We start from the raw sequence: 24,500 nt of genomic DNA, 5'->3' as shown, positions 1-24,500 counted from the left end.
CACCAACTTTGGAATCAAACAACTTGTGAATTGTCAAATGCTTATATGACTTTTAAGTATCACCTCAAGAAAAGGAAAACCAGTTATAAAGCTACTCAGAAAAGGATAAGATTCTTGTATATCAATCGCAAGATCTTACTGAAACATAGGACATTCTTACATCGTTTTCATCACTACTTACATGGCTGCGGTACAAAATTTGACGATGAAACTCTAAAAAGACGTGCCTTTCAACAAAGAGACACTTTATCCCAATGAACAAATAATAGTGGTAAGATCAACAAAGCATATCTTCCTAAACCAATAATCACCTATCGACTTGTCCTTTGGGAATTTCAACAACATTGCAATAATCACATGCCAGTTTGGACTAGAGCCCAACTTGAGCAACTTAGAAAACAACAACAAATGGAGGAAGAAGATACTCCTGTATTCCACACTTTTGGATTTACCATTGTTGATGAAGAAGCAATCAATAGCACCATTAGAGACCTTGAGTAAGATTTCAAATTTGATAGACTAATGGAAAAATTGTTGGCAAAACAAAAAGAAAAATATCTCTTGATGTTGGTAAAATCTGGAGCTAAACTACCACAAGACTTTAACATGGAAAGCTTGAAACAAGATGCAGAGACAAGTAACACCCAAAACACGGATGATCCAAATAACAAGGACATAAACAAAGAAAGTAACGGAGAAACAAGGAAAGAAAGGGATGATAAAAGAAAAGAGTGTAGTGACAAAAAGACTCACAAAGAAACAAGAAGAAACTATGTATATAATCCCTTATCAAACCTTACTCAACAAGTACAAACTCTTCAACAAAAAATACAAGACATGCAAAATGGGACAAGCTCCAAGAAATATTCATTAGAAGATATATGTCCATATCCTTTTGATAAAAATCTGAATATGATACCATTTCCACAACATTGCGAGATTCCTAAATATGACAAATATGATGGAAAATCTGATCCTTAAGATCACATTAGGGAGTTTTGTACTATGAGCATGGAATTTTCTCATGATGAAACTTACCTTATGCGTCTTTTTCCTAGGAGTTTAAATGGACAATCAATGGAGTGGTTATCAAGATTACCATCCGGAATCAAATCCTTTGAAGAACTTGTGAATAGGTTTATTTCACAATATTCCTACAATATAAGGAATGAAATAACAATGCTAGATCTTTGCAATGTTAAACAAAATAATGGTGAATCCTTTATGATTTTCTTACAACAATGGAAACGCATGTTTAATAGGTATCCCCGAGATGTACCTGATCAAGAAAAAATGGACATATTCATTGATAATCTTATTAGTGAAATGAGTTATCAACTAAGGATGCAATGTCCTCCCTCTTTTGCCAAAATGATCGAGAATGGACTAAAAATAGAGAACGCAATGGTAAAGAAGGGAGAACTAAAAATTTACAACAACAACAACAACAATGACAAACCCAAGTTCTGGTCAAAGAATAGGAATGTCAGCAATGAAGGGAATGACGATAATAGTAATACAAAACAACAACAACCAATTTTCAATCTATCAAGTCAAAACCCAAGCAATAAGAATCCAGAAAAAAACAAAGCTAAGTCTTTTTTTTCCAATCGTTGAAGAAAATTCACAAACATTGGAGAATCTTTAGAATCAACTCTAAAAATTTTACTTGCTAATAAATTGATTGTTTTGCTAGAAACAAGAAATTATGAACCACCAGTCAAGCCCAATTGGTGGAATGACAATCATTTTTGCAACTATCATCAGAATAAAGGACACCTAACAAATTATTGTCAAAGATTGAAACACCTTATCTAAGATCTAATCGATAATGGATCCATTACAGTGGATAGCCATAAAACGAATGAATCACATTTGGCTTTCAAAACTCCACTCCCAAATTATGACAAAGGCGAATCGTCCCAATTAAAAGATGACAAAGGAAAATCCAAGGTGAATTATGCTTATACATACGATGATGTAGTGAATGTGATTATTGTTAATGAAAATTCATCTTCAAAACCAATCAATGTTATCACGAGAAGCAAAGCAAAGGTTACCTTTCTAGGTGTAACAAAAGATCCAACACCCAATCCACAACAATACAATTTAGTAGAGCAATTACAACGAATACCCGCTCAAATATCAATTCTAGAACTTCTCAAGATTTCACCTATGCATAAGGACATTTTGGAGAAAGCTTTCGTGGAAACAACAGTTTCAAAAGATTTGGATATAGATCAGTTCCAAAATATGGTAGGACACCTCATAGCTCCTCATTGCTTATCATTTTCTAAAAATGATGACGCATCCTTGCAACATCCTCATAATTCTCCCTTACATGTTGAAGTCTCCATAAATAAAACTTGTGTCAAACATATACTCATAGATGGAGGAGCTGGATTAAACATTTGTGCATTAAGTTTGATAAAAGCTTTGGGATATTCAGAGAATGCAGTAGACCCGAAAAAGAAAATAACCATCAAGGCTTATGATGAAGCAGAACGTTCTTCTAAAGGGACTGTTGTGCTACCAATAAAGATAGGACCTGTGGAAAAGGATACATTGTGTCAAGTTTTATATTTGAACCTCTCCTACAATATTCTTCTGGGAAGAAAATGGATTCACAAGATGCAATCAGTTCCTTCTACATATCATCAATGTGTAAAATTTCCTCATGAAGGAAAATAAATCACTATAATTGCAGATTCTAGTCAATATTGCAATAATTTGAAGCCAACACAAGATACAAGAGTTCCACATAACAGAGAATCAGTATATCCTACCAAAGAAATTCAAGCAAAGTTATGGGAAACTTTTGAAGAAAGGCTCAAGTTAAATGATGAAGGAATGGGAAAGTATTCTTTGCAAAATTTTCCACTTTCCCCTAAGTCATATGGAAAGCCTACAGATATTCAATCAAAGGCATCGAGAAAATCAAAACATATGTTTAAAGGAACCTTTGTAAGTGTCGAAACTCTTGAAGAGGAAAATGAAGACAAAGACATTGTTGGTTGGTTATACAAAGATGAAGATAAAACTATAGCAACAACAACAGAAGTCAATATTCCCATAAAACAATATGGCAAAGGATATGAAATCATGCAAAAAATGGGATATGAAGGAAAAGGACCAATTGGTAAGTAACATCAAGGTATTTCAGAACCTATTTGTCCACACTCACAATCCATAGAAGATAAATCCAAGCTAGGATATTTGAAGTCTAATCAAAAGCAACATAATCATCAACAACAAAAATGGAGAAAGAAATCAGTTTCTAAAGAAGAAAATTGGCAAGAAAAGCTACATCAAGAGGCCGAAACAGTAACCAATAAACAAAAGAAGAAAGAAGAACATGAAAAGAAAGAGGAGGAGACCATCATCCAAGGTGAAGAAAAATCTTGTCAAATAGTTTTGAAAATACAAACAAAGGCAAAATCTTCACAAGATATTCCAGAAGCAGTAAAAATAGAGATGGCAGAAATCAGAGAACTCTTTGCACCATACGACATTCTAGTATGGTATAGTGGAGTAATCTTGGATCGGGATTCATAAACAAACTCCAATGAATATGAATGGAGTCTAGATGTCTTATCCACTACATCAAGTAAAGAACATGATGAAGATCAAGTATCTATCATGAAAGAAGACTTGTCTATATCAGAACAAAAGATGAAGTTAGAAAGAAGGCAAGAAAAACTCAGAATCCAGAGAAAAGAGGCATATGCAAAAGGGAAAGGAAATGACAAAGACAGAGAAGCAATGCCACAGGAAGCGGAAACACAGATTAGATATGGAAGAACCATGGAAGAGCTAAGGGATAGTCAAGTTGGACTAACTATTAGTCCAAAAGAAGTTGAGTTTGAAAGGAGACAAAATCTATTGAAAGAATCTACTTCATCATGTGCACAAATATGTCAACTCCAAAATGCAAATGAGGTCAATCAAGAAGGAATTTGCAGTATCAAAGATGTGTGCGTGGATATAATCCATTCGTTTAAGGGACAAATGTCAGTTGAAGGACCACTTGAGTGTGAACTACCAAATGCTAATATTAATCTTGTTAAGACTAATTTGGAAACGCTTGAGAAAGACAATTCTCAAAAACATTTAATATGTGACAATACCTATTCTATGCCAAGCTATGATCATTATGTCATGAACATTGAAACACCTAATGACGACAATGATTATGATTTACCCCTTCTACATCCTAAACTAATTGATTGGGATAATTTAGACAACCCTGAACTAAATGTCTTTTCCAATGATCATGACTTAGTCATGTACCTTAACATTGTTGAACCTATCCATCCTAAGATATCTTCCATTATAGAATCAAGTGATGTTTCTCATAGCCAGGAGAATGCCAAACTTTCGAGTCACAAAAGAGAAATAAAACAAGGAAAGAGACCTATTGTTGAAAACCATTTCATGGCAACATTAGATCAATCAAAAGAGAAAACAAAGGGCGTATCTGATGGTGAAAACCTCCTAGAGGCACCAGAAGATGGAAAGTTTGACATTTTCCTGCATATTTTCAAGAGAGATCTGCTATCCTGATAGAACCAACAGAAGCAGTAAACATTGATACATCAAAAGATCCTAAAATACTTCATTTTGCTGCCTCATTATTAGAGAGAGAGAGAGAAAAGAGTACATGGAATTCTTTAAGCAAAGACAAATAAATTTTGCTTGGTCTTATGCAGATATGCTAGGACTTAACCCAGATCTTATCATGCATCATCTTAATGTGGATTTAAAAGCAAAACCTGTTAAGCTGAAGCTAAGAAAGATGCATCCACATATTGCTCTCCTTGTCAAAACTGAGCTCAAGAAACTGTTAGAAGTGGGTTTCATAAGACCAGTTGCTTATCCAGAATGGGTCTCAAGTATCTTACCAGTATCAAAACCAGATAAGAGCATAAGAGTCTACATAGATTTCAAAGATCTAAATAAAGCATGTCCAAAAGATGATTTCCCGTTACCAAACATTGATATCATAGTGGACTTATCAGCAGGCCATGAGATGTTTTCATTAATGGATGCCTTCTCAAGATATAATCAAATAAGAATTGCACTTGAAGATCAAGAGAAGACAACTTTCACCTATGCATGGGGAATGTACTGCTGGAATGTTATGCCATTTGGGCTTAAGAATGCAGGAGCGACTTATCAAAGGGCTATGACGACAATTTTTCATGACATGATGCATACATTCATGGAAGATTATGTCGATGACATACTTGCAAAATATCACACAAGAAAAGAACATTTGAACATTTTAAGTAAGATTTTTGACAGGCTGGAAAGATCTCAATTGAGATTAAATCCAAAGAAATGTGCATTTGGAGTAACCTCTGGAAAGCTCCTTGGATACATTATATCAGCTTGTGGCATCGAAGTAGATCCTAGAAAAGTTAAAGCTATCATGGAGATGGAGTCACCCAAGAACATAAGTCAATTGCAATCTTTACAAGGAAGGTTGCAATCAATCAGGAGATTTGTTTCTCAATTGGCCAATAGATGTCTTCCATTTACCCATCTTCTACATAAAAATGTTCCATTCAAATGGGATACAAAATGTGAAGAAGCTTTCTTGCAAATAACAAAATATCTTTTGAGTCCTCATGTACTGATATCACCAACCAAAGGGAAACCATTGTTACTCTATGTCTCAGCAACAAGTGTATCACTAGGCGCTCTCCTAGCTCAACATGATGATGAAGGAAAAGAAAGAGCAGTTTATTATATCAGTAGAACACTTGTTGGCTATGAGTTAAATTATTCCTCAATTGAAAAGATATGTCTAGTAGTTGTATTTGCAACCCAGAAGCTATGACATTATATGTTGATTCATTCTGTAAAACTAATAGCAAAGATAGATCCTCTCAAATATCTATTGAGCAAGTCAACATTGATAGGGAGACTAGCCAAATGGGTTATGATATTGAGCGAATTTGACATAGAATATGTTGACCGGAAAGCTATCAAGGGACAAGTCATCGTTGATCAATTGGCTGATGCACCTCTACATAATAACATGCCTTTGCACATCGAATTTCCTGATGCAGATATCTTGACAGTAAGTACAAACTTTTGGGAATTTTACTTTGATGGTTCTTATACTCAATATGGATCAGGTGCATGAATCTTTTTCATCACGCCTCAAGGACACACAATTCCAAAATCATATAGACTACGATTTCCATGCACTAATAATGCTGCAGAGTATGAAGCATTGGCTATAGGGCTTAAAATGGCCATTGACTGGAATATTAAAGAACTACATGTCTATGGTGATTCACAACTTGTCATAAATCAAATAAATGATGAATATCAAACAAAGGATGATAAGCTTATACCATACAAACAGCTAGTAGAAGAATTTAAAAGACACTTTAAAGAAATCACATTCACCAAGATTCCCAAAAATGGGAATAAAGCAGCAGATGCGATGGCTACAATAGCATCTCTCTTGCAAAATATAGAGAATCAATAGCTGTAATAACCCACCATAATTCATCCAACAAAATTTGAGTATATTTTTTTTTTTCCTATTTTTTTTTTCCCTTTATTATGTTTTATTCAATTGCATACTCTGGGCATCCGTCCAAATAGGATTGGGCATTCATCCATTCAGGATGAGCTTCTAACCATACGGGTTAGGCAGTTGTCCATACGGGATGTAAATTCCATCTATCCAATACGGGATAGGCATCTACCCATACGGGGTAGGCATCCATCCAAACGGGATAGGAGATGCTCTAGCCAGAGACTTAGACTCATCGGGACCATTCGGGTCCTGAGCCACTCACTAAGTACTACATTCTTCTAACAAGAATGCACCGAGGTCGCCGTCCTTAGGAGTAATAAGAAAATAATACAAGCTTGAATTCCGCCTCGGAATTTGGCTTAAAGCCTCGGGAAGTCAAGCGAATCCATACGGGATTCCTTCCGAGTATGCATTGAATTAAGTTTGATTATCTTATCTTTCATTTAGGATTCTTACTCAACCAAGCCTAGACCCCACCCACGAACGCCTGAGTACGAGGGACAACTCCGTCCCAAGACTGCCTACATACCCGCTTCGACACGGGATCAAGGCGTAAAGTATGTAGTTCTATTTTCTAATCTATGGTTTGATGTAAACTGATTTGTGGGTACGCAACCCTTTCTAGGGTCAGTGTCCCAGACAGTTTCTCTGCGGTTGCTACCCACGAAGGTAGCACTTAAGCGAAGGCTCAAGATGGCCTATTGCTTGTGGCCTAAACAAAATAATTAGAACCTAATACTTATCATGAGCGTCACCCAATTGCAAATCACCAATATCCCTTCGAGGTGAATAAATAAATAAAGTAAATTTCACGAGAGCTTTTAACTTGACCGTCCCTAAGAAGGGTTTACTATGGTTTATCTCAACGGATGTGAAATTCATTTAAAAGTTATCTTATTAAATTATCGATCCAAGAGGGATTACCCGCCCCTTGGATTTTTAACTTCCAAATGTCCCTTATTACTCCCTGACGATTCATAGGGATGATGCCACAGACGTCGTTAATGCAGCTTTATTAGGCGTTAAGTGCAGTAGTTCAACACGACGGCATTACCCGTAAGCGTGACCCAGAGGCACCATATATACCGAACGCTGCTAGTTTTGGTTTTCCAACTTCCTTTATTTAGTTATCTAACTACGAATAACAAAAATGAAAGCGTAAATAATTGAAGTAACTACTTGAAGTGTAATTTGCATAACAAATGAAACTTGCATAATAGTAATTGCATGAAAGATATAATTATCCTATAAATAATTCGCATGCTATGAACCATTAACGAAAGCAATTAATCTATGATGTAAGATGACTTAACGAATCCAAAATAACGATTAAATCTAAGTATTTGTAATAAGGTAAGTTAATCTCTAAGGACCAATCAAGTGTCCCAACGATTCTTTTTAGAAGAATTAATCTTGCTACACATTAATCCCATTTTTAATTGAAAGTCAATATCCTTAAATTTACACTAAGGAAAAAAAATCATCATTTCCTAAATGTCATTATTATCAACTTAAAAAAAATTAACTAAATGGTAATTAACTTAGATTATTATTTTTTTTAAAAGAAAAACAAATTAAAACTTCAAATTTCGAAATACTAAAAAAAAAATCAATTTTAAAACTTAATGGAAAAAGGCTTGCATTTTATTATGATAATAAAGGGGGTTGCGGGGTGGGGACCACGGGTCCCATCACCCCTGCGGCCCTGCATGCGCAGGTCCGCAGGGATGAGGGGATGCCGTGGGCCCCCCGTACCCTGCGACGGTTTATTGAAACCGTCCATGCAAACAACGACCAATGCACGTGGAAAGCCGTGCGTTACAGAGGCGTAAGAAGATTTTTCTAACGTTCGATGGGGTTTCTTGCTTTTGGGTTATATATATATATATATATATATATATATATATATATATATATATATATATATATATATATATATATATATATATATATATATATGTTATAATATTAATATTATCATTTTTTTATTTATACAGGAGTATTATAATTATTTTTAATAAATTATTGAAGAGTACTTAGAGTAGGGTAATAATAGGTAATTAACAATGTTTGTAGATTAAATTTCAGGGATAAAATGAAGCAGTAACCAGGGGGATTTTTCCATTTCCTTTGTTTTCTACACAGGAAAAATTCATTCACAGAGAAAGAAATGGATTATTTCTTTTGTTTTTCACACAGAGAAATTCTTTCACAGAGAAAGGAATAGTTCATTTCTTTTCTTTTTCACACAGGGAAATTCTTTCACAGAGAAGGGGATTCATTTCTTTACACAGGGAAAATTCATTCACAGAGAGAGGGATTCATTTCTTTACACAGGGAAAATTCATTCACAAAGAGAGGGATTCATTTCTTTACACAGGGAAAATTCATTCACAGAGAAAGAAATTCATTTCTTTTATTCTTTACACAGGGAAATCTAATTTTTATCAAAATAACCTGAAGACAATGAATCTAATTTTCCATTTACTCTACTTCTTTCAATCTGAAACTAATCTCTTATCAGAATTAAAACAATGAATCTTATTTTCTACAAAATCTGAAACTAAGAATTTAAACAATGAATCTCATTCTACAAAATCTGAAACAAATTTCTTATCAAAAATTTAAACAATGAATTTCATTCTCTACAAAATCTGAAACTAATTTCTTATCAAAAATTTAAACAATGAATCTTATTTAACAATAAATCTCATTCTCTACAAAATCTAAAAACTAATTCCTTATCAAAATTTCAACAATGAATCTCATTTAAGCCATAAATCTCATTCTTTACAAAATCTAAAACTAATTTCATATCAAGAATTTAAACAATGAATCTTATTTAAACCATGACTCTCATTTTCTACAAAATCTAAAACTAATTCTTTAACAAAACACAAATGAATTTCATACTCATAATTAATCTAATCAAATCTAATCTACCATAAAAATGAGATGCATAAACTAAGTTGAAGGAACCTGGATGCTTGAAGATGGTGTAGAGTCTTCCTTGATCCTCCAAATTGAAGAGAAATCCTCCCAACAAAAATCTTAGCTGCCAATGAAAGTGGTCTACAAAGGAGAATTCAACTTGCAGAAATTTCTTATGGAATAGCTAACTTTTCTTTTGAAACTTGTACCTATTTTATAAAAGAAATTTCAAATTCCCACTACCTAATTATTAATTGAAAAAAAGAGATTCTCTCCCAATTTGGCCTCCATGCAAATTGATTAGGCTTAGTGGGAGGAGTTACATGCAAGGAGGTGGAGAAGCCTCTAGAAGCTTCTTATTCCTCCTACAACATGTGCCTTAATTTGGGGTGAGGGAAATTAAATAACAAATTAAAAATATATATGCATTTTCCATGTGTGTGTGGTTTATTATTTTTATTCCCTTACAATATCCATTCAATAATTCATCCAAAGAATATAAATAGAGTTTTGTATTTAAATCAAAAAAGGTGATAAAGGAGGGTTGTGACAATAGCATTATGAATTTCTCATGGAAGATATCTTAACCCCTACCATCCAATCCCAACATACCTATCGAATTTGCCATATATCAGGAACCAGTGAATCCTTATATGGTCAAACCTACCAATATTTGAAAGATCATATCCATCCTCTGGAATTATCTCGTAATCAACAAAGAAACTTTATCCATCAGTCCTCTCACTATACCATTATTGTTGATATCCTATATAGGCGTGTTCTAGATGGTACATTATTGATATGTCTTGGAAAAGCCGAATCTGAGAGAGTTCTTAATGACATTCATGCGGGTATTTGTGGTACACACTCAAGTGGTTTAACATTGGCTAAGAAACTTATCCATATGGGTTACTTTTAGCCTACTATGGAAAGAGATTCATAAAGAGATTCATTCACCTATGCTAGAAAATGTAAGCAGTGTCAGATCCATGGAAATCTAATCCATGTACCAGCACAAGAGTTATATCCTATGACATGATCATGGCCATTTTCACAATGGGGCCTTGATTTGGTAGGAAAGATCAATCCTTCATCTTCTAATGGACATAAGTTCATTCTGATTGCTACTGAATATTTTACTAAGTGGATTGAAGCAGTGCCTTTAACAACAGTGACAGGAAAACAAATATCATCATTCATCTTAAATTATATAATCTGTCGCTATGGCGTTCCTATGACCATTATCATTGATAATGGAAGACCATTCAAAAATCAAGATGTGAAAGAACTATGTGAACAGTTTCATATCCAACATAGGTTCTCTACTCCATAGTATCCACAGGGAAATGGTCAAGCTGAGGCATCAAACAAAACTATCTTGAAAATATTGAAGAAAATAGTAAATGAAGCTGGAAAAGACTGGCACATTCAGCTAAATCCTGCTCTTTGGGCATACCGAACTAGCATCTGCACTCCAATAGGGGCAACTCCATATTGTTTGGTCTATGGATTAGAAGCTATATTATCTATAGAAGTAGAGATATCTTCTCTACATGTATCCTTTTATGTCTTATACCAAAATAATAACAACGAGTTTCTCAACTCCAAGAACTAGAATTGATTCAGGAATGTCGCCAAAATGCAATAGAACATTTGAAAGTATACCAAAAAAGAATGGAAAGAAGCTATAACCATAGAGTCAAGCCATGCATTTTCTAGATTGGAGATATATTTCTAAGAGAGAATCCGAGAAATCAGCAAGACCGAGAAAAGAAGGGAAAATTCAAACCCAATTGGCTAGGACCTTTTGTCATAGTAGCAACATATGGATCAGGAGCATACAAGTTATCTACTCCTGAAGGTGATTGGTTTGATGAACCTATCAATTCTATCCATCTCAAGAAATTATATGCTTGAGATATAAACTCCTTAAAAAAAATCAATAAAAAGCAAATAAAATCCAAAAAATGCAATAAATTTAGATGGTGAAAACCTGGTAAATAGGTGCTATCTAAAAAGTGAGTTCCTCCATCTATGAGATCACTTTGTGCACCTATCCACTCCATCCTATTGCATCTATTGTTGCTATCTATCACTAGCTTATCCAAAACATCTTTCACATCCATTGCTCTGAACCATTTAGCAAGAAATATGCAGCTTACCAACAGTTAACGAATCTTTGACATACTTGTCATAGTCACTATCTTAGATTTTATCAGCATTGATCAATTTGCATTTGTATCTCGCCATGGTTTGGATCTTGATCAATTCATATATCCATAATAATTTTTGTTTCCATTGGGGGCAAAATCCAAATTCCTTTTGCTAAGGTGATCTTTTGAACCTTTAAAAAATCCAAAACATTCAAAAAGACTTAGAAAAACCAAAGACATCTACGGTTTTGAACCAAATAAAAAGCAACAAAGCAACAAAAATTAAGGCCTTTCATAACAACTGAATCGTCAAACTTAGAAAATGAAGAATCAACCAACAAGCTATAAAGGATTATCAAAGATCATTCATTAAGATGATTATATCAGTTAATGACCATTAGAACATGTAAATGACATACAAGGTTCAATGTTTATATCTTGATTTTATTACCAATCATGTACTCTATGCAACTCAAGGATGTCCATGACAAGACAAGATATGATGGGGCATGATTATTTTCTTTGATTGTTGTCTGTGGTTTATCTCTTACTATAGTATGAACTTGTCTCAAGATATGATCAGCAAAAGATCAAGGAGGACATTCCAAGTCATGAATGAAAGGAGATAATCCTTGTATGTTCTACAAGCAATACTCAGGTCAACTTGATCCATTATATCAAGCTGCTTGTATTAACTTGCTATATCAAAATCCATGTAAGGAATACTCAGGTCATCTTGAATCATTATGTCAAGTTGCTTGTATTTTCTTACAACATTTAAAGCTCAATGATGAAATCAAGCATTGTTACAAGATCACATATGAAGAATGGCAGTACAATTTTTAGTTAGATCATTTCATTAGCTCATTATTCGTCTGCATTATATGCATTCATTTGTCAGTTGCATTATAAGCATATCATTTCATTAAACAGATCAACGGTCATAAATAAAGATTGAGTATACTTGGACAAACAAAAATAATTTGCATTTAATCATTATAGGTGCATTTTAATCATCATTCATTTCATTTAGTTGCATTTTATCATTGCATTAGTTTGCATTTAATTGAGTGCATCTCATTTATCATGTAGTGTATCATCATTGTTATTTGCATTATCATTTTTATAACGATCATTTAGTTGCATCTTTGCACTTAGATTCATAATCATCATAAACATTACATAAAAACTAAAAAATATTTCATATAGATCATTTGTATTTACATAATCATAAATAAAAAGCAAATCAATCATTCATTTGCATTTCATATAGATCAGTACATTTGCATCATTTAAGATAGAAATCATTTTCATTTGCATCCAAGATCATCGAAAATCAAAACAAAAACATATAATCACTACATCCATATAATCAAAGCATATAGATCATCAAAGCATAAAACATCATAATCAAATAGAGTAACATGCATATAAATCATCATCATCATCATATAGAGTCCATATCTGCATATAGATCATCATGAAATAATAAAAAGTTCAAGTATACAATGATACCAGATAAACAATACAAATGCCTCATCAAATGCAAATCAAGTCAAGGTTGTCCTGTATCACTACCACCTGACTCTGTCTGTCTTTGTGGTTGTGGGCAAGAAGATCCTCTAGATTCCTATCTCCCATGCTCCCCACTCCTCTAAGGAGGTCCCATGACCCCACCACTGCTAGTATCCATCAATACGGTGGTATGATAACTAACTGCTCTCTGACTCTTTGCAACTGCCTCCTCATATCATTGTCGCTAGTGGGAAGTCTCCTTCCCGGCCTGAACTAATGCTCTAACAGTATCCACCGAGAGAGTACCTGATCCAACCTGCTGAATATGATCAAGAAGCCCCTAAGTATCCTATTGTCTCCTAACAGCTCTATCCCGCTCAATAATAAGAGTCTATACCTGTGCTCGAAGCTGATCAATCTGTGCTCTCAGACTGTCAATAGTATCCTACCCTGGCACATCATACTCTGGTATAACCACATCTGGCATATCATGCACTGGTGCAACCTGCTCTAGTACATCCTACTATGGTGCATGAATCCCAATCCCCTCACCACCAACCTATCCAACTGCTGGAATCTCGGTCTGAGTAACTCTCTGCACCCATTGTCTAATCAGGGGAACATGATCCTCAGGATCCTCATCATCTCCACCATGCGCTGCAATAACTCGAGGATCTGGCTGAATCTGTCTGAAATCAATGCCTCTCCCGCAACCCCCATCCAGTCCAATCACCCTGCCTCCTATCAATGGCAACCCTCTCGGTGATCTCATACCAATCCTGCCATGCTCTCTCCCAATCCTCCAACATCTCTCCCACCTATAGGATGTGGTCTCTCAATCCTACCAGTCGGTCCAAATGGTCCTCCATGTACTCTCAATTGACCTCCCCTCCATCTAGGTCTCCTACCACCACCTCCTCCATCCCCACCATCATCTCCACCTCCCCCAGCCTCATGAGAAGCTCTAAGCTCTCGTCTCCATCTACGTCTCCTAGAAACTGGATCATTTGAGTCATCCTCATCATCTCCTGAACTAGGAGGAGGATCTGTTGGATCAGTAATGCGAGGAAATGGATGAGCTAGTATATACTGAGCATACTCTACAGTAACCCCAGGATCAAGAATGTGCAATCTCTTATCATAAGCCACTCTCAGAGTAGCAACAAACTCTGCACGAGCAATATCAAACAACAACGACGGTCCCGAATCTCGCCTATCTTTATACCGTTGAGCATATATCGTCACACCAGTAGGCATAGGCTGGATGATACCAAACTGTCTCAAAATCCGACCAATCAACTATCGCTCAACAATAAATGGTGTCCGACCAATGAGATATCTACTCTGCATAATACATGGTAATGTCTATGCATCATCCATTGATGGCTCACAATCAAGATATGGTCTCCAAGTGATGTTGTCCAATGAATCAAGCACCCAATGCCAATACTCCATCTTACCCAGCTTATGTTGAGTAAGGATACCTGCATAGAAATATACATATGGCTGCCTCTCTCCACGAATTCTGTGATGGATAGGTCGAGTAACAACAATGTGCTCCCAGCACCAGATCTGCAATAAAGTGCATCCAGTAGATAAACTCGCACTCTCATCATACACTACCTGATGAAGATCATGATATAAGTGTGCCAGCATGCAAACACCCCACGCATATCGATTATGATACTGCATCATACTAAGGAGAATCTCACCCCATCCAATAGAAAAACCTTGTGATCTCCTATCAGGACATATAAATCCTCCAATCAAACTAGCAAGAATAATAGGAAGAGCCTCGTAAAACATCACCATATCAACCCATCGGATCTCTCCTCTACCAATGCTCTCATCAGCAAACACAACTCTGCAAGCCTTTTTCCCAACTCGATCTTGATAATCATACTGCACTAGCTCTCCAATTGCTGGGATATGCAGAATCCTGTAGACATCCTCTAGAGTCACACTAATCTCACCCGTCGGTAGGTGGAAAGTGTTATGTTTGTTGTGCCATCTCTCGGCCAATGCTATCAACAAACCTCTGTTATGCGTAATCTTAGGCATATATAACAAATGGCGTAAACCACATGCATCTATGTGTCTAATCTCAGCCTGGGTCAACTCCGAAACTAAATGATGCACTGCGAAAATTTTTTCCCGACACTGGAGAACATCAAGTTTCTCCTATTTTGTCAAGAGATATCTATCAAATCAAACTGAATCATCAAATCTATCTATCAAATCAAATTGAATCATCAAAATCTATCTATCAAATCATATTGAAGCAACTTACGCTGTCAAAACATTTTAAAACCTATCAATCATGGTTTTTTATCAAACACTGAGTTTTACTCAAAAACTCTGCTAAGCTCTTACATCAGAAACTAAATCGGTTTCTTAGAGCTACTCAATCGATCACATCAAGCTAATCAAAGTTATCTATCAATCAAGCTCATCAAAGCTATCTATCAATCAAGCTAATCAAAGTTATCTATCAATCAAGATAATCAAAGCTATCTATCAATCACTCAATCACGAAATCGCTAAATCAAGACCCTCTTTCATCATCAATGCGTATTAAACATGTTAAATCTACTTATCAAAGTGATTTTTAGCTTTTGCACTTATCAAAAATATGAATTTAAGCAAAAGTGCTATCCTATTGAGAATTTGCGCCAAACTACAACAAATGCGCTAAAACTAAATGCAAATGCGCTAACTTAGTGCATATGCGCTATCCTTTTTAACAAAAGCACTAAAACTAGAGGCATAAATGCTAATCCATGCAAAAGCGCTACATTTCTAGGCATATGCACTAACAAACAACACATTTGTGCTACCCTATGCATATGCGCTAACATCTTGAACATAAGCGCTAACATACCAAGCATATGCGCTAATCTAAGCATTTGCACTAAACCTAGTTGCATGTGCGCTAAAACAAACTGCAAAAGCGCTAAAATAATGCCGAAAAAATTGAAAAAATTAAATCCAAAAATGCACCTAAAACATGAAATTTTGAATTAAAACTTGAAAACAATGCTCAGGATAAGATACATACCGGATACCCATACTCGACATGTCGTTGGTAACGCCGAACTCGCTCAAATCGATGACACTCCATAGGAATCACCATTTCGCCACCTCAGCAAGAATATTTTCAAACAAAAAGCTGATAAGGATAACAGTGAAGTTAAAATTAGCCTTGGTTAATTTTATATTTACTATTTTGAAGAGTAATTAATTTCAATGGGGCAATTTAATTTGTTTTTTCCAAATGAATTTAATTGACTAATCTTTTGTCAATTATCATGAGATTAATCGTTCAAACCAGAATTTCTGACAATTTCACAATCAATCTCCTAAGGGGGCACACAATCAGGATTTTCAATCTCCAACAGGTGCATTATCAAGACTTGATTTAATCTTTGAAACAATGTTGTTTTCACATCATTTCAAAGAGGGGCAAAATGTATATAGATAAAAATTGGCTATGAGCAATTAAATAAATATTTAATATTTATTTAATAATTATTCTTCTATTAAATAGTTAATTTGAAAAGATTAATTTATTTAATTCATTTTCATGTCTTTCTATTAATTAATATTTTATTAATTAATTTACTTATCCTATTCTTCTAATTAATTAAATATCTAATATTTAATTATTCCTCTAACCAAGTTAATTAAATATCTAATATTTAATTATCTCCTCCAAACAATTTAATATCCAATATTTAATAGTTATTCTCCTATCCTATAGTCTCAAAAATCAAATAATTCCTAAATTATTTAATCTTCCTTATCCAACTCACCCTCCATCTCCACTTCATCTTCCCTTTGCCAACTTATCAAACATGTGGCTAAGGAAATTAATATTTCTTAAATATTAATTCATCATTTATCTTCAACTTCCAAACTTAATGAAAATTGTGTACGTACACATATTTCACAACCATTTCTTATATTCTCTCCAACACTCCCTAAATCTTAGGAAGGACTTGAGTCCACTTGTCCTATCATGCCTAAATTTCCTCCAACCATCCCTAGATTCCCTCAGTCAACAATCCAATCAAGGTGAGATGAGTGACACTTGTCTTCTCCTTCCTCCTTTCTCTCAACCTTTACCTTTGCTCACAACCATCCAAATCTGCAGATCTGATAAGGACCATTGATCTGAGCCACATCATCTTATCCTCTCAAAGTCTATAAAATCAAGAGCTTCAGTTGAGAGAGAGTTAGACTTCAAGAAACTTCAAGTGCATTTTGCAAGCTAATCATATGCATCCGTGAGTTTTTGAAGCAAATAGCAATAGCAAATATCATATATTATTTTAGCATAATCATGTAGTATTTACATATCATAGTGTCAGTTAACTACAAGTTATCAGTCCATTCTTCATATGCTATCTTGGAAGCCAACAGTGCATTGTCTGAGAGCACACCATCTGCAACTAGGAACAGTGGAGTTAGGACACAATGAGACATAAGCCATGAAGGTAAAATAATGTTTTATTTTAGTATGTATTTCATGTAGTTTCATTGGTGGATTTTGGATTTCCTGTATGCATTTCCATTGTATTTTGTGAAACTAACTTATTATAGGTAACATTCTGAAGATGAAATTCAAGCTCACACATTTTGGTGCCCATCGTGGGGCTGGACCTCGCATATACCATTAAAAAATATTGCAAAAATTTAAATCAACACATTTGTAATACAAATTCACACATGTATGAATTCTGACAACACATTTGTTAATTCCTATGTTTCAGTTTTTTTCTGAAAGAAAATAACATCAGTGATCTATTTCTGGTTGTTGTTTGAATGAATATAATATCATGTGAACACTAATGTTTTCTGTTTTGATGTGTTTGTCTTAGGTATTCTTCAGTAAATAATCTAATGATTACAAGCTTTGAAGTTGTCTCTTTTCAGTTTTAAGTTATGAGAAAACATGAGAACAACAAACAAAGAAATCCAACTATACAGAAATCAACATGTATATGCTTCTATATATATATATATATATATATGCATATATACATATTCATATATATTGTTGTTCAGTGATTTATCACTGTGAATTACAACATATAACCAAGAAAATGAAATTAAGTTCATTTGCTTTTAATGGTATTTTGAAAAAGAACAACCACAACTTGGGTATTCTGGAACATTCTACATTTATGAAAATCTGAAATGCTAGTCTATAGTTTCCATATTTCCTACAATCTATTTTTTTTTACTATATATACATCTGCATATATATATATATATATATATATATATATACTCATTTCATTGTTTACAAAAAGGAAGCTCTGAATCTATATAGAGATATCTACATATATCTAGTTTTGTGTATATTTAATATCACGTTTTCTGATTATTTTCAACATAAAATTTTAGAAAAACGTGAATATATAATATATAAGCCTTTTGTTTCAAGCAGATTCATTCAATAGTTCTCAAGAAATAACAAATTAATCTACAGATTTCATGTAAAGATAATATTTCATTGTTGCATCTTTATTTACAAGAACGTATTCTAAAATAAATCTATATGGTTTCATATCTAGAGATCTAACATTATGATTTTAATCTTTCATTTGTTATCGTCTAAATCTGATAAAAAAGAACATTCTTTTTCTCTTTAGATCTCTACAATAAAACTTTGCTTGAAACATAGTCTACCTCTAACTGATACTGTCGATGTTATATTATCTCTATTTTGTGTATTATTGTCTTCTTTCTATTTCACCAAGTTCTCAAGAATGTCGTTGTTCCTTAGGCATGTCTGCTACTCATCCCCGTTGCGGGCATTCGACTCTTTTCCTGAGCATAGAATAAAATATCTTTCTATCTTCTACTATCGAATCCTTTAATCATTCTTGTTGAACAAATCCAAATGCATTCTAATGATGTGTAGCACTCTCTTATTTTCCCCCCAAAGACTAGGAGTTAGTTAGTCTACTGCCCACGCACTGTTGTTTTCTCCTCCTTTTCGGCCTACACCCACTGCTATTATTGTTTGCCATGCCACCCACGCAACATGTCTAATTGTTCATATGGCACTTGGCCTGCGACTGTACCATGTAGGGCTTGTTTTCTATGGTTTACACCACGTAGTGACTATGCTTTATGACACAGTCTGTAAACTGTTCAAACACAATGTGGTTGTTATTGCAGGGATATCCAATATCACTATCGACTCCCATTCACTCCAAACAAATGGGCTTTATTACTTTGCTTAGTCGATATATTATCGATTCCTCTTTACAATGTATTTGATAACTATAACATGACATTAACTAAGTCTATTATCATGGCCTTGTTATTTAATAACATGTTGTTAACAAATTCTGCCATTATAATACATATATAGTATATATGTCATATACATATTTACATGTGTATATATATATATAATACATGGAGTAAAATAATTAAATTTCATGATAATTAGATATGTGTATATATATATATATATAATATATATAGTTATAGTTATAGTTATAGTTATATATATACTATTATCAAAATACAAAAATAAACAGATAAGTTAAATATTTCACCCATCTACACACAAAGAACGTATAAATCTATGATCAATGTGCATATTTAAAATTAAATCTTGTTTTGAAATAAGACATATCCTTTTCACAATCACCCATGCAACTTCGAATTTAATTCAATCTCAAAATTAAGTCATACAACAGACACACACATATATATTCTAAGGTGGTGTGAGATCCCATCTATTCTACTGAAGTCCATGAGCTAAGACAATTCTACCTTAATCTTGTTCTCACCTTCATCCACACTCACTTGTTCTTGCATTCACTTATACTCAATTGCTCATTATAAATGATGATCCCCAATTTCATAATAAATAAACTAATATTGATCATTCAATTGCATTTACATATCAAAAAGGAAAACAATTCAAGTCATTCCATTGCATTTAAATTTCCATTTCATTATCATCTAATTTTACTTAAAACTTCATTTCCATTTCAATTTCATTTCATAAATGATAATAAGCATTAGTTTCCTAACAAAATAATTATAGATAAATATGGTTCGTGACAACCTTCCCCACTTGGAAGAGACATCGTCCCAATGTCTTATTATTCTAATAATAAGCACATAGTATCTTAAACATCTAGAAAATAATAACCACACATCATAGTCTCAGATCAAACATAAATAGTAATAATAGCATCCATGCTATCCAAGCTCACAACATGTGAATCAAACTAGAGTATCAGGTATCTCATGCAATAAGCAAATACCACTCTAAGAAATCAAATGAGAAAAATGACGGTCAATCGTCTTAGCATCCTCCCATGTAGCACTATCCTCAGAATATTGGTCTCACTAAACCTTATACTGAGTGAAATCTCTACTACGTAGCTTCACACTACGTTGATCTAGGATTTAGATGGGCTCCATTAGCACCACCCCTGAATCCTGTACCTATAAAGATCGCCAATCAAGAATATGAGATGCATCAGGATGATAAGGCTTCAACAAAGAAACATGGAACACATTATGGGCTCCAGCTAGAGCAAGTGGCAAAGCTAATCTATATGCAACTGGATTAATAACTTCTAGCACATCAAAGGTTCCCACATATCTTGGTGCCAACTTTGATGATTTCCCAAATGAGATAGACCTCTTATAAAGCTTGAACCTCAAAAAGACTTTATCTCCTATAGCAAATTGTCTGAAAGTCCTATTTCTATCAACATAGATCTTTTACCTATCTGCTACCTCCTTCAACCTACTCTTGATCAACCTCATTTGCACATCCATTTCCTTAAGAAAATCAGGACCAATGATGATCCTATCTTCCATTGTATCCCAACTAATGGGTGTGTGATACTTCCATCCATAGAGTGCCTCAAATGGTGTCATCCCCAAAGATGCATGAAATGAGTTGTTATATGCGAACTCAACCAAAGGAAAATACTCCTCCCACTTGTACTGCTGATCTATGCAGTACATCCATAGAAGATCCTCCACAACTTGATTAACCCTTTCTATTTGGCCATCTATCTGAGGAAGATATGTCAAACTAAAATTCAGTCTGGTTCCCAAAGTTGCATTCAATGTTGTCCAAAATCTATATGTCAGCCTAGTATCCCTATCTGATATGATGGTTTCTGGTACACCATGCAATCGAAACATCTCTTGCACAAATTTATTTTCAAGAATAAATGATCCATCCTTGAGATTCCCAGGTATGAAATGTGCAACTTTTGTCAATTTATCAACAACTACTAAGATGGTATCATGCTTGTTCTTTCTCATAGGTAACCCTTGGATAAATCCATACTAATAACTTGCCACTTATACTTGGGTATGACATGTTGAAATAAAATTCCTGTTGGATAAACATGCTCAACTTTCACTCACTTACATTCCAAACATTGAGCCACATACTCGATCACATCTTTGCTGAGTTTAGGCCAGAAATACAAAGTTCTCAATTCAGCTACCATCTTTGTCACTCCAGGATATCCTAAATAAGGTGTATTGTGCACCTCATGCAATATTAACTTCCTTAAGTCTCCACTTTTAGGAATATACATCCTCCTTTGGTATCTCAAAATACCATCAAGTTCCAACTCATATCCATCAAATCGGTGATATGAAGGATCTACTCCCAAGGCTTTCTTAACCCTTAGGTAATGAGAGATTCTGCAACACTTGTTGCTTCAAGTTTGACCTCATAGTAACCATAGCAGATAGATGTCTTCTTCTGCTAAGAGCATCTGCTATCCTATTTTCATTTTCTTTGACATATTCAATACCAAAATCATACTCACTTAAGAATTCAAACCACCTTCTCTGTCTTGCATTAAGGTTAGGCTATGTAAAGATGTATTTCAGTCCTAAGTGGTCTGTCTTCAGCTCAAATGCCTTCCCTATAAGGTAATGCCTCCACATTTGTAATGCATGAACAATAGCTAAAAGCTCTAAGTCATGTGGTGCATAGTTCAATTCATATTGCTTCAGTTTTCTAGATTCAAAAGCAACCACCTTTCCCTCCTACATTAACACTGCTCCTACACCTTCACCTGAAGCATATGTAATCACTATGAAGTGTCCATTTTTATCCAATATAGTCAAGACTGGTGTTGTTGTCAACTTCTGCTTCAAGAGCTAAAATGATTCTTCACACTTCTCAGTCCATTCAAATTTTTTTCCTTCTTCTGAAGAGAAGTAATAGGTGTTGCTAACCTAGAAAAAACCTTCTACATATTTCTTGTAGTATCCTGCAAGACCCATAAAACTTCAGACCTCTGTAACACTTTGATGTGTTGGCCAATCTACAATTGCCTCTATCTTTGCAGGATCAACAAAAATTCCTTCTGCAGATGTAACATGGCCTAAGTAGTGCACCTTCTCTTGAAAGAACACACACTTAGAAAACTTACCAAAAAGCTTTTGATCCCTTAACCGTTGCAAAACTATCCTTAAATGCTTCTTGTGTTCCTCTTCATTCTTGTAATAGATCAATATGTCATCAATAAATACAAGCACAAAATCATCCAGGTAATCTCTAAAGATATTGTTCATAAGGTTCATGAACGTTGCTGGGGCATTTGTTAGACCAAAAGGTACTACCGTGAACTCATAGTGTCCATACCGAGTTTGAAATGTTGTCTTGGGAATATCCTCATCCTTTAGCCTCAACTGGTGGTAACCTGATTGAAGATCGATCTTGGAGAATACTATAGCACCCTTCATTTGATCAAATAACTCATCTATCCTAGGAAATGGATATTTGTTCTTAATGGTTACCTTGTTTAGCATCCTGTAATCAATACATAATCTCAAGGTACCAGCCTTCGTCTTCATGAAGATTACTAGTGCACCCAACGAGGATACACTAGGTCTTATGAAACCTTGCCTAAGAAACTCCTGCAATTGAGCCTTAAGGTCATACAATTATGTGGTAGTCATTCTATATGGAGCCTTTGATTGTGGCTCAGTTCCAAGTAAGAGATAGAGAAGTCAAATTCCCTTTTAGGTGGTAACTCGGTAAGGTCTTTTGGAAAAACATCCAAGAAATCTCTAAGAACTAGATAATCCTTAGGGTTTTTCTTGGCATTATCCAAGTCACTTACAATGAAAACAAAAATGGAACATCCCTTCCTTTGGTATTTCTTGAGTTGCATAGCTAAGATGTGTCTCAATTCAAGAGGCTTTTAAGACCCAAGAATCTCAACTAGATTTCCAAAATCATCTATGCAACTAACAACCTTATCCTCACATTTTACTATAGCTTTGTGCTCAATTAACCAATTGATACCTAAGATCACATCATACAATCCCAGTGGTGCTACATATAGATTAACTTGAGTTTGGAAATTAGGAAGCTCTAAATCACTGCAAAATAGACATGAGTCTACCCTCTTCTCTACTCAATTTCCATACTGGACCATCCATGCATGTGACATATAACCAAGTCTAATAGGTAATTTAGAAAATACTTTAGGATCAATAAAGCATCAGTAGCTCCTGTATCTATGAAAATAGGAACTAATTGACCAAAAAGCTTACCCGTCATTTGGATAGGTGAAGCCTGAAAAATCAGCTTGGCAGTTGTCAACCGCTACTTGAATCTGATGATGTGAAGCTCCTTGCTGATTTCCTCCTCTCTGAGTTGTGGAATGTTGTGGACAGTTTGAAGCATAATGATTTCCCCTAGAATTGTAACATCCATCTCTAGGTCCTGGGTGTCCACCTGATCTGTTCCTGTCAAAGTTTTGTCTGGTATTGGAGAAGTTGGTGTTATTACTCACTTTCTTGTTTCCATACTGATTTACTCCTCCTTTCTCCTGAGTATTGTATCCTCTTTTCAGATTTCTTATCTGTCAACTAATTGTTATTGTTTTGAAAATTTCTATTCCCAAAACTTGTTATTCACATTCTTCCGAAAAATTTGCCAACTGCTGCAACTTCTGTTCCTATTTAGTTGCTTTCTAAAAAGACTCTATCCATAGTCAATGGATTATGAATATCCACTTCTGCTCCAATGTGATTCCTCAAACCCAAGATGAACTTTCGAATGTGGAATCATTCATCTATCTAGTACTATGGAACATACTTTAGAAGATTGGTGAAGTTCTCCCAATATTGAGTAACTGTCATACCACCCTATGTCAGATTTTGAAACTTTTTCATCTTCCTATTGAAGAATAACTGAGGAAGCCACCTCTTCCTAAATGATTGCAGAAATAGTTCCCATGTAATATCACTAGGCTGTAACTTCTTCTCATATTTCTCATTGTCCCACCATGTCACATCTTCTCCAGTAAGCTGATAAGCAG

This window comes from Cryptomeria japonica, chromosome 1 (genome assembly GCF_030272615.1).
Source record: "Cryptomeria japonica chromosome 1, Sugi_1.0, whole genome shotgun sequence".
Classification (NCBI taxonomy): domain Eukaryota; kingdom Viridiplantae; phylum Streptophyta; class Pinopsida; order Cupressales; family Cupressaceae; genus Cryptomeria; species Cryptomeria japonica.
The sequence above is the reverse complement of the archived record's forward strand: the minus strand, read 5'-3'. Positions refer to the sequence as shown.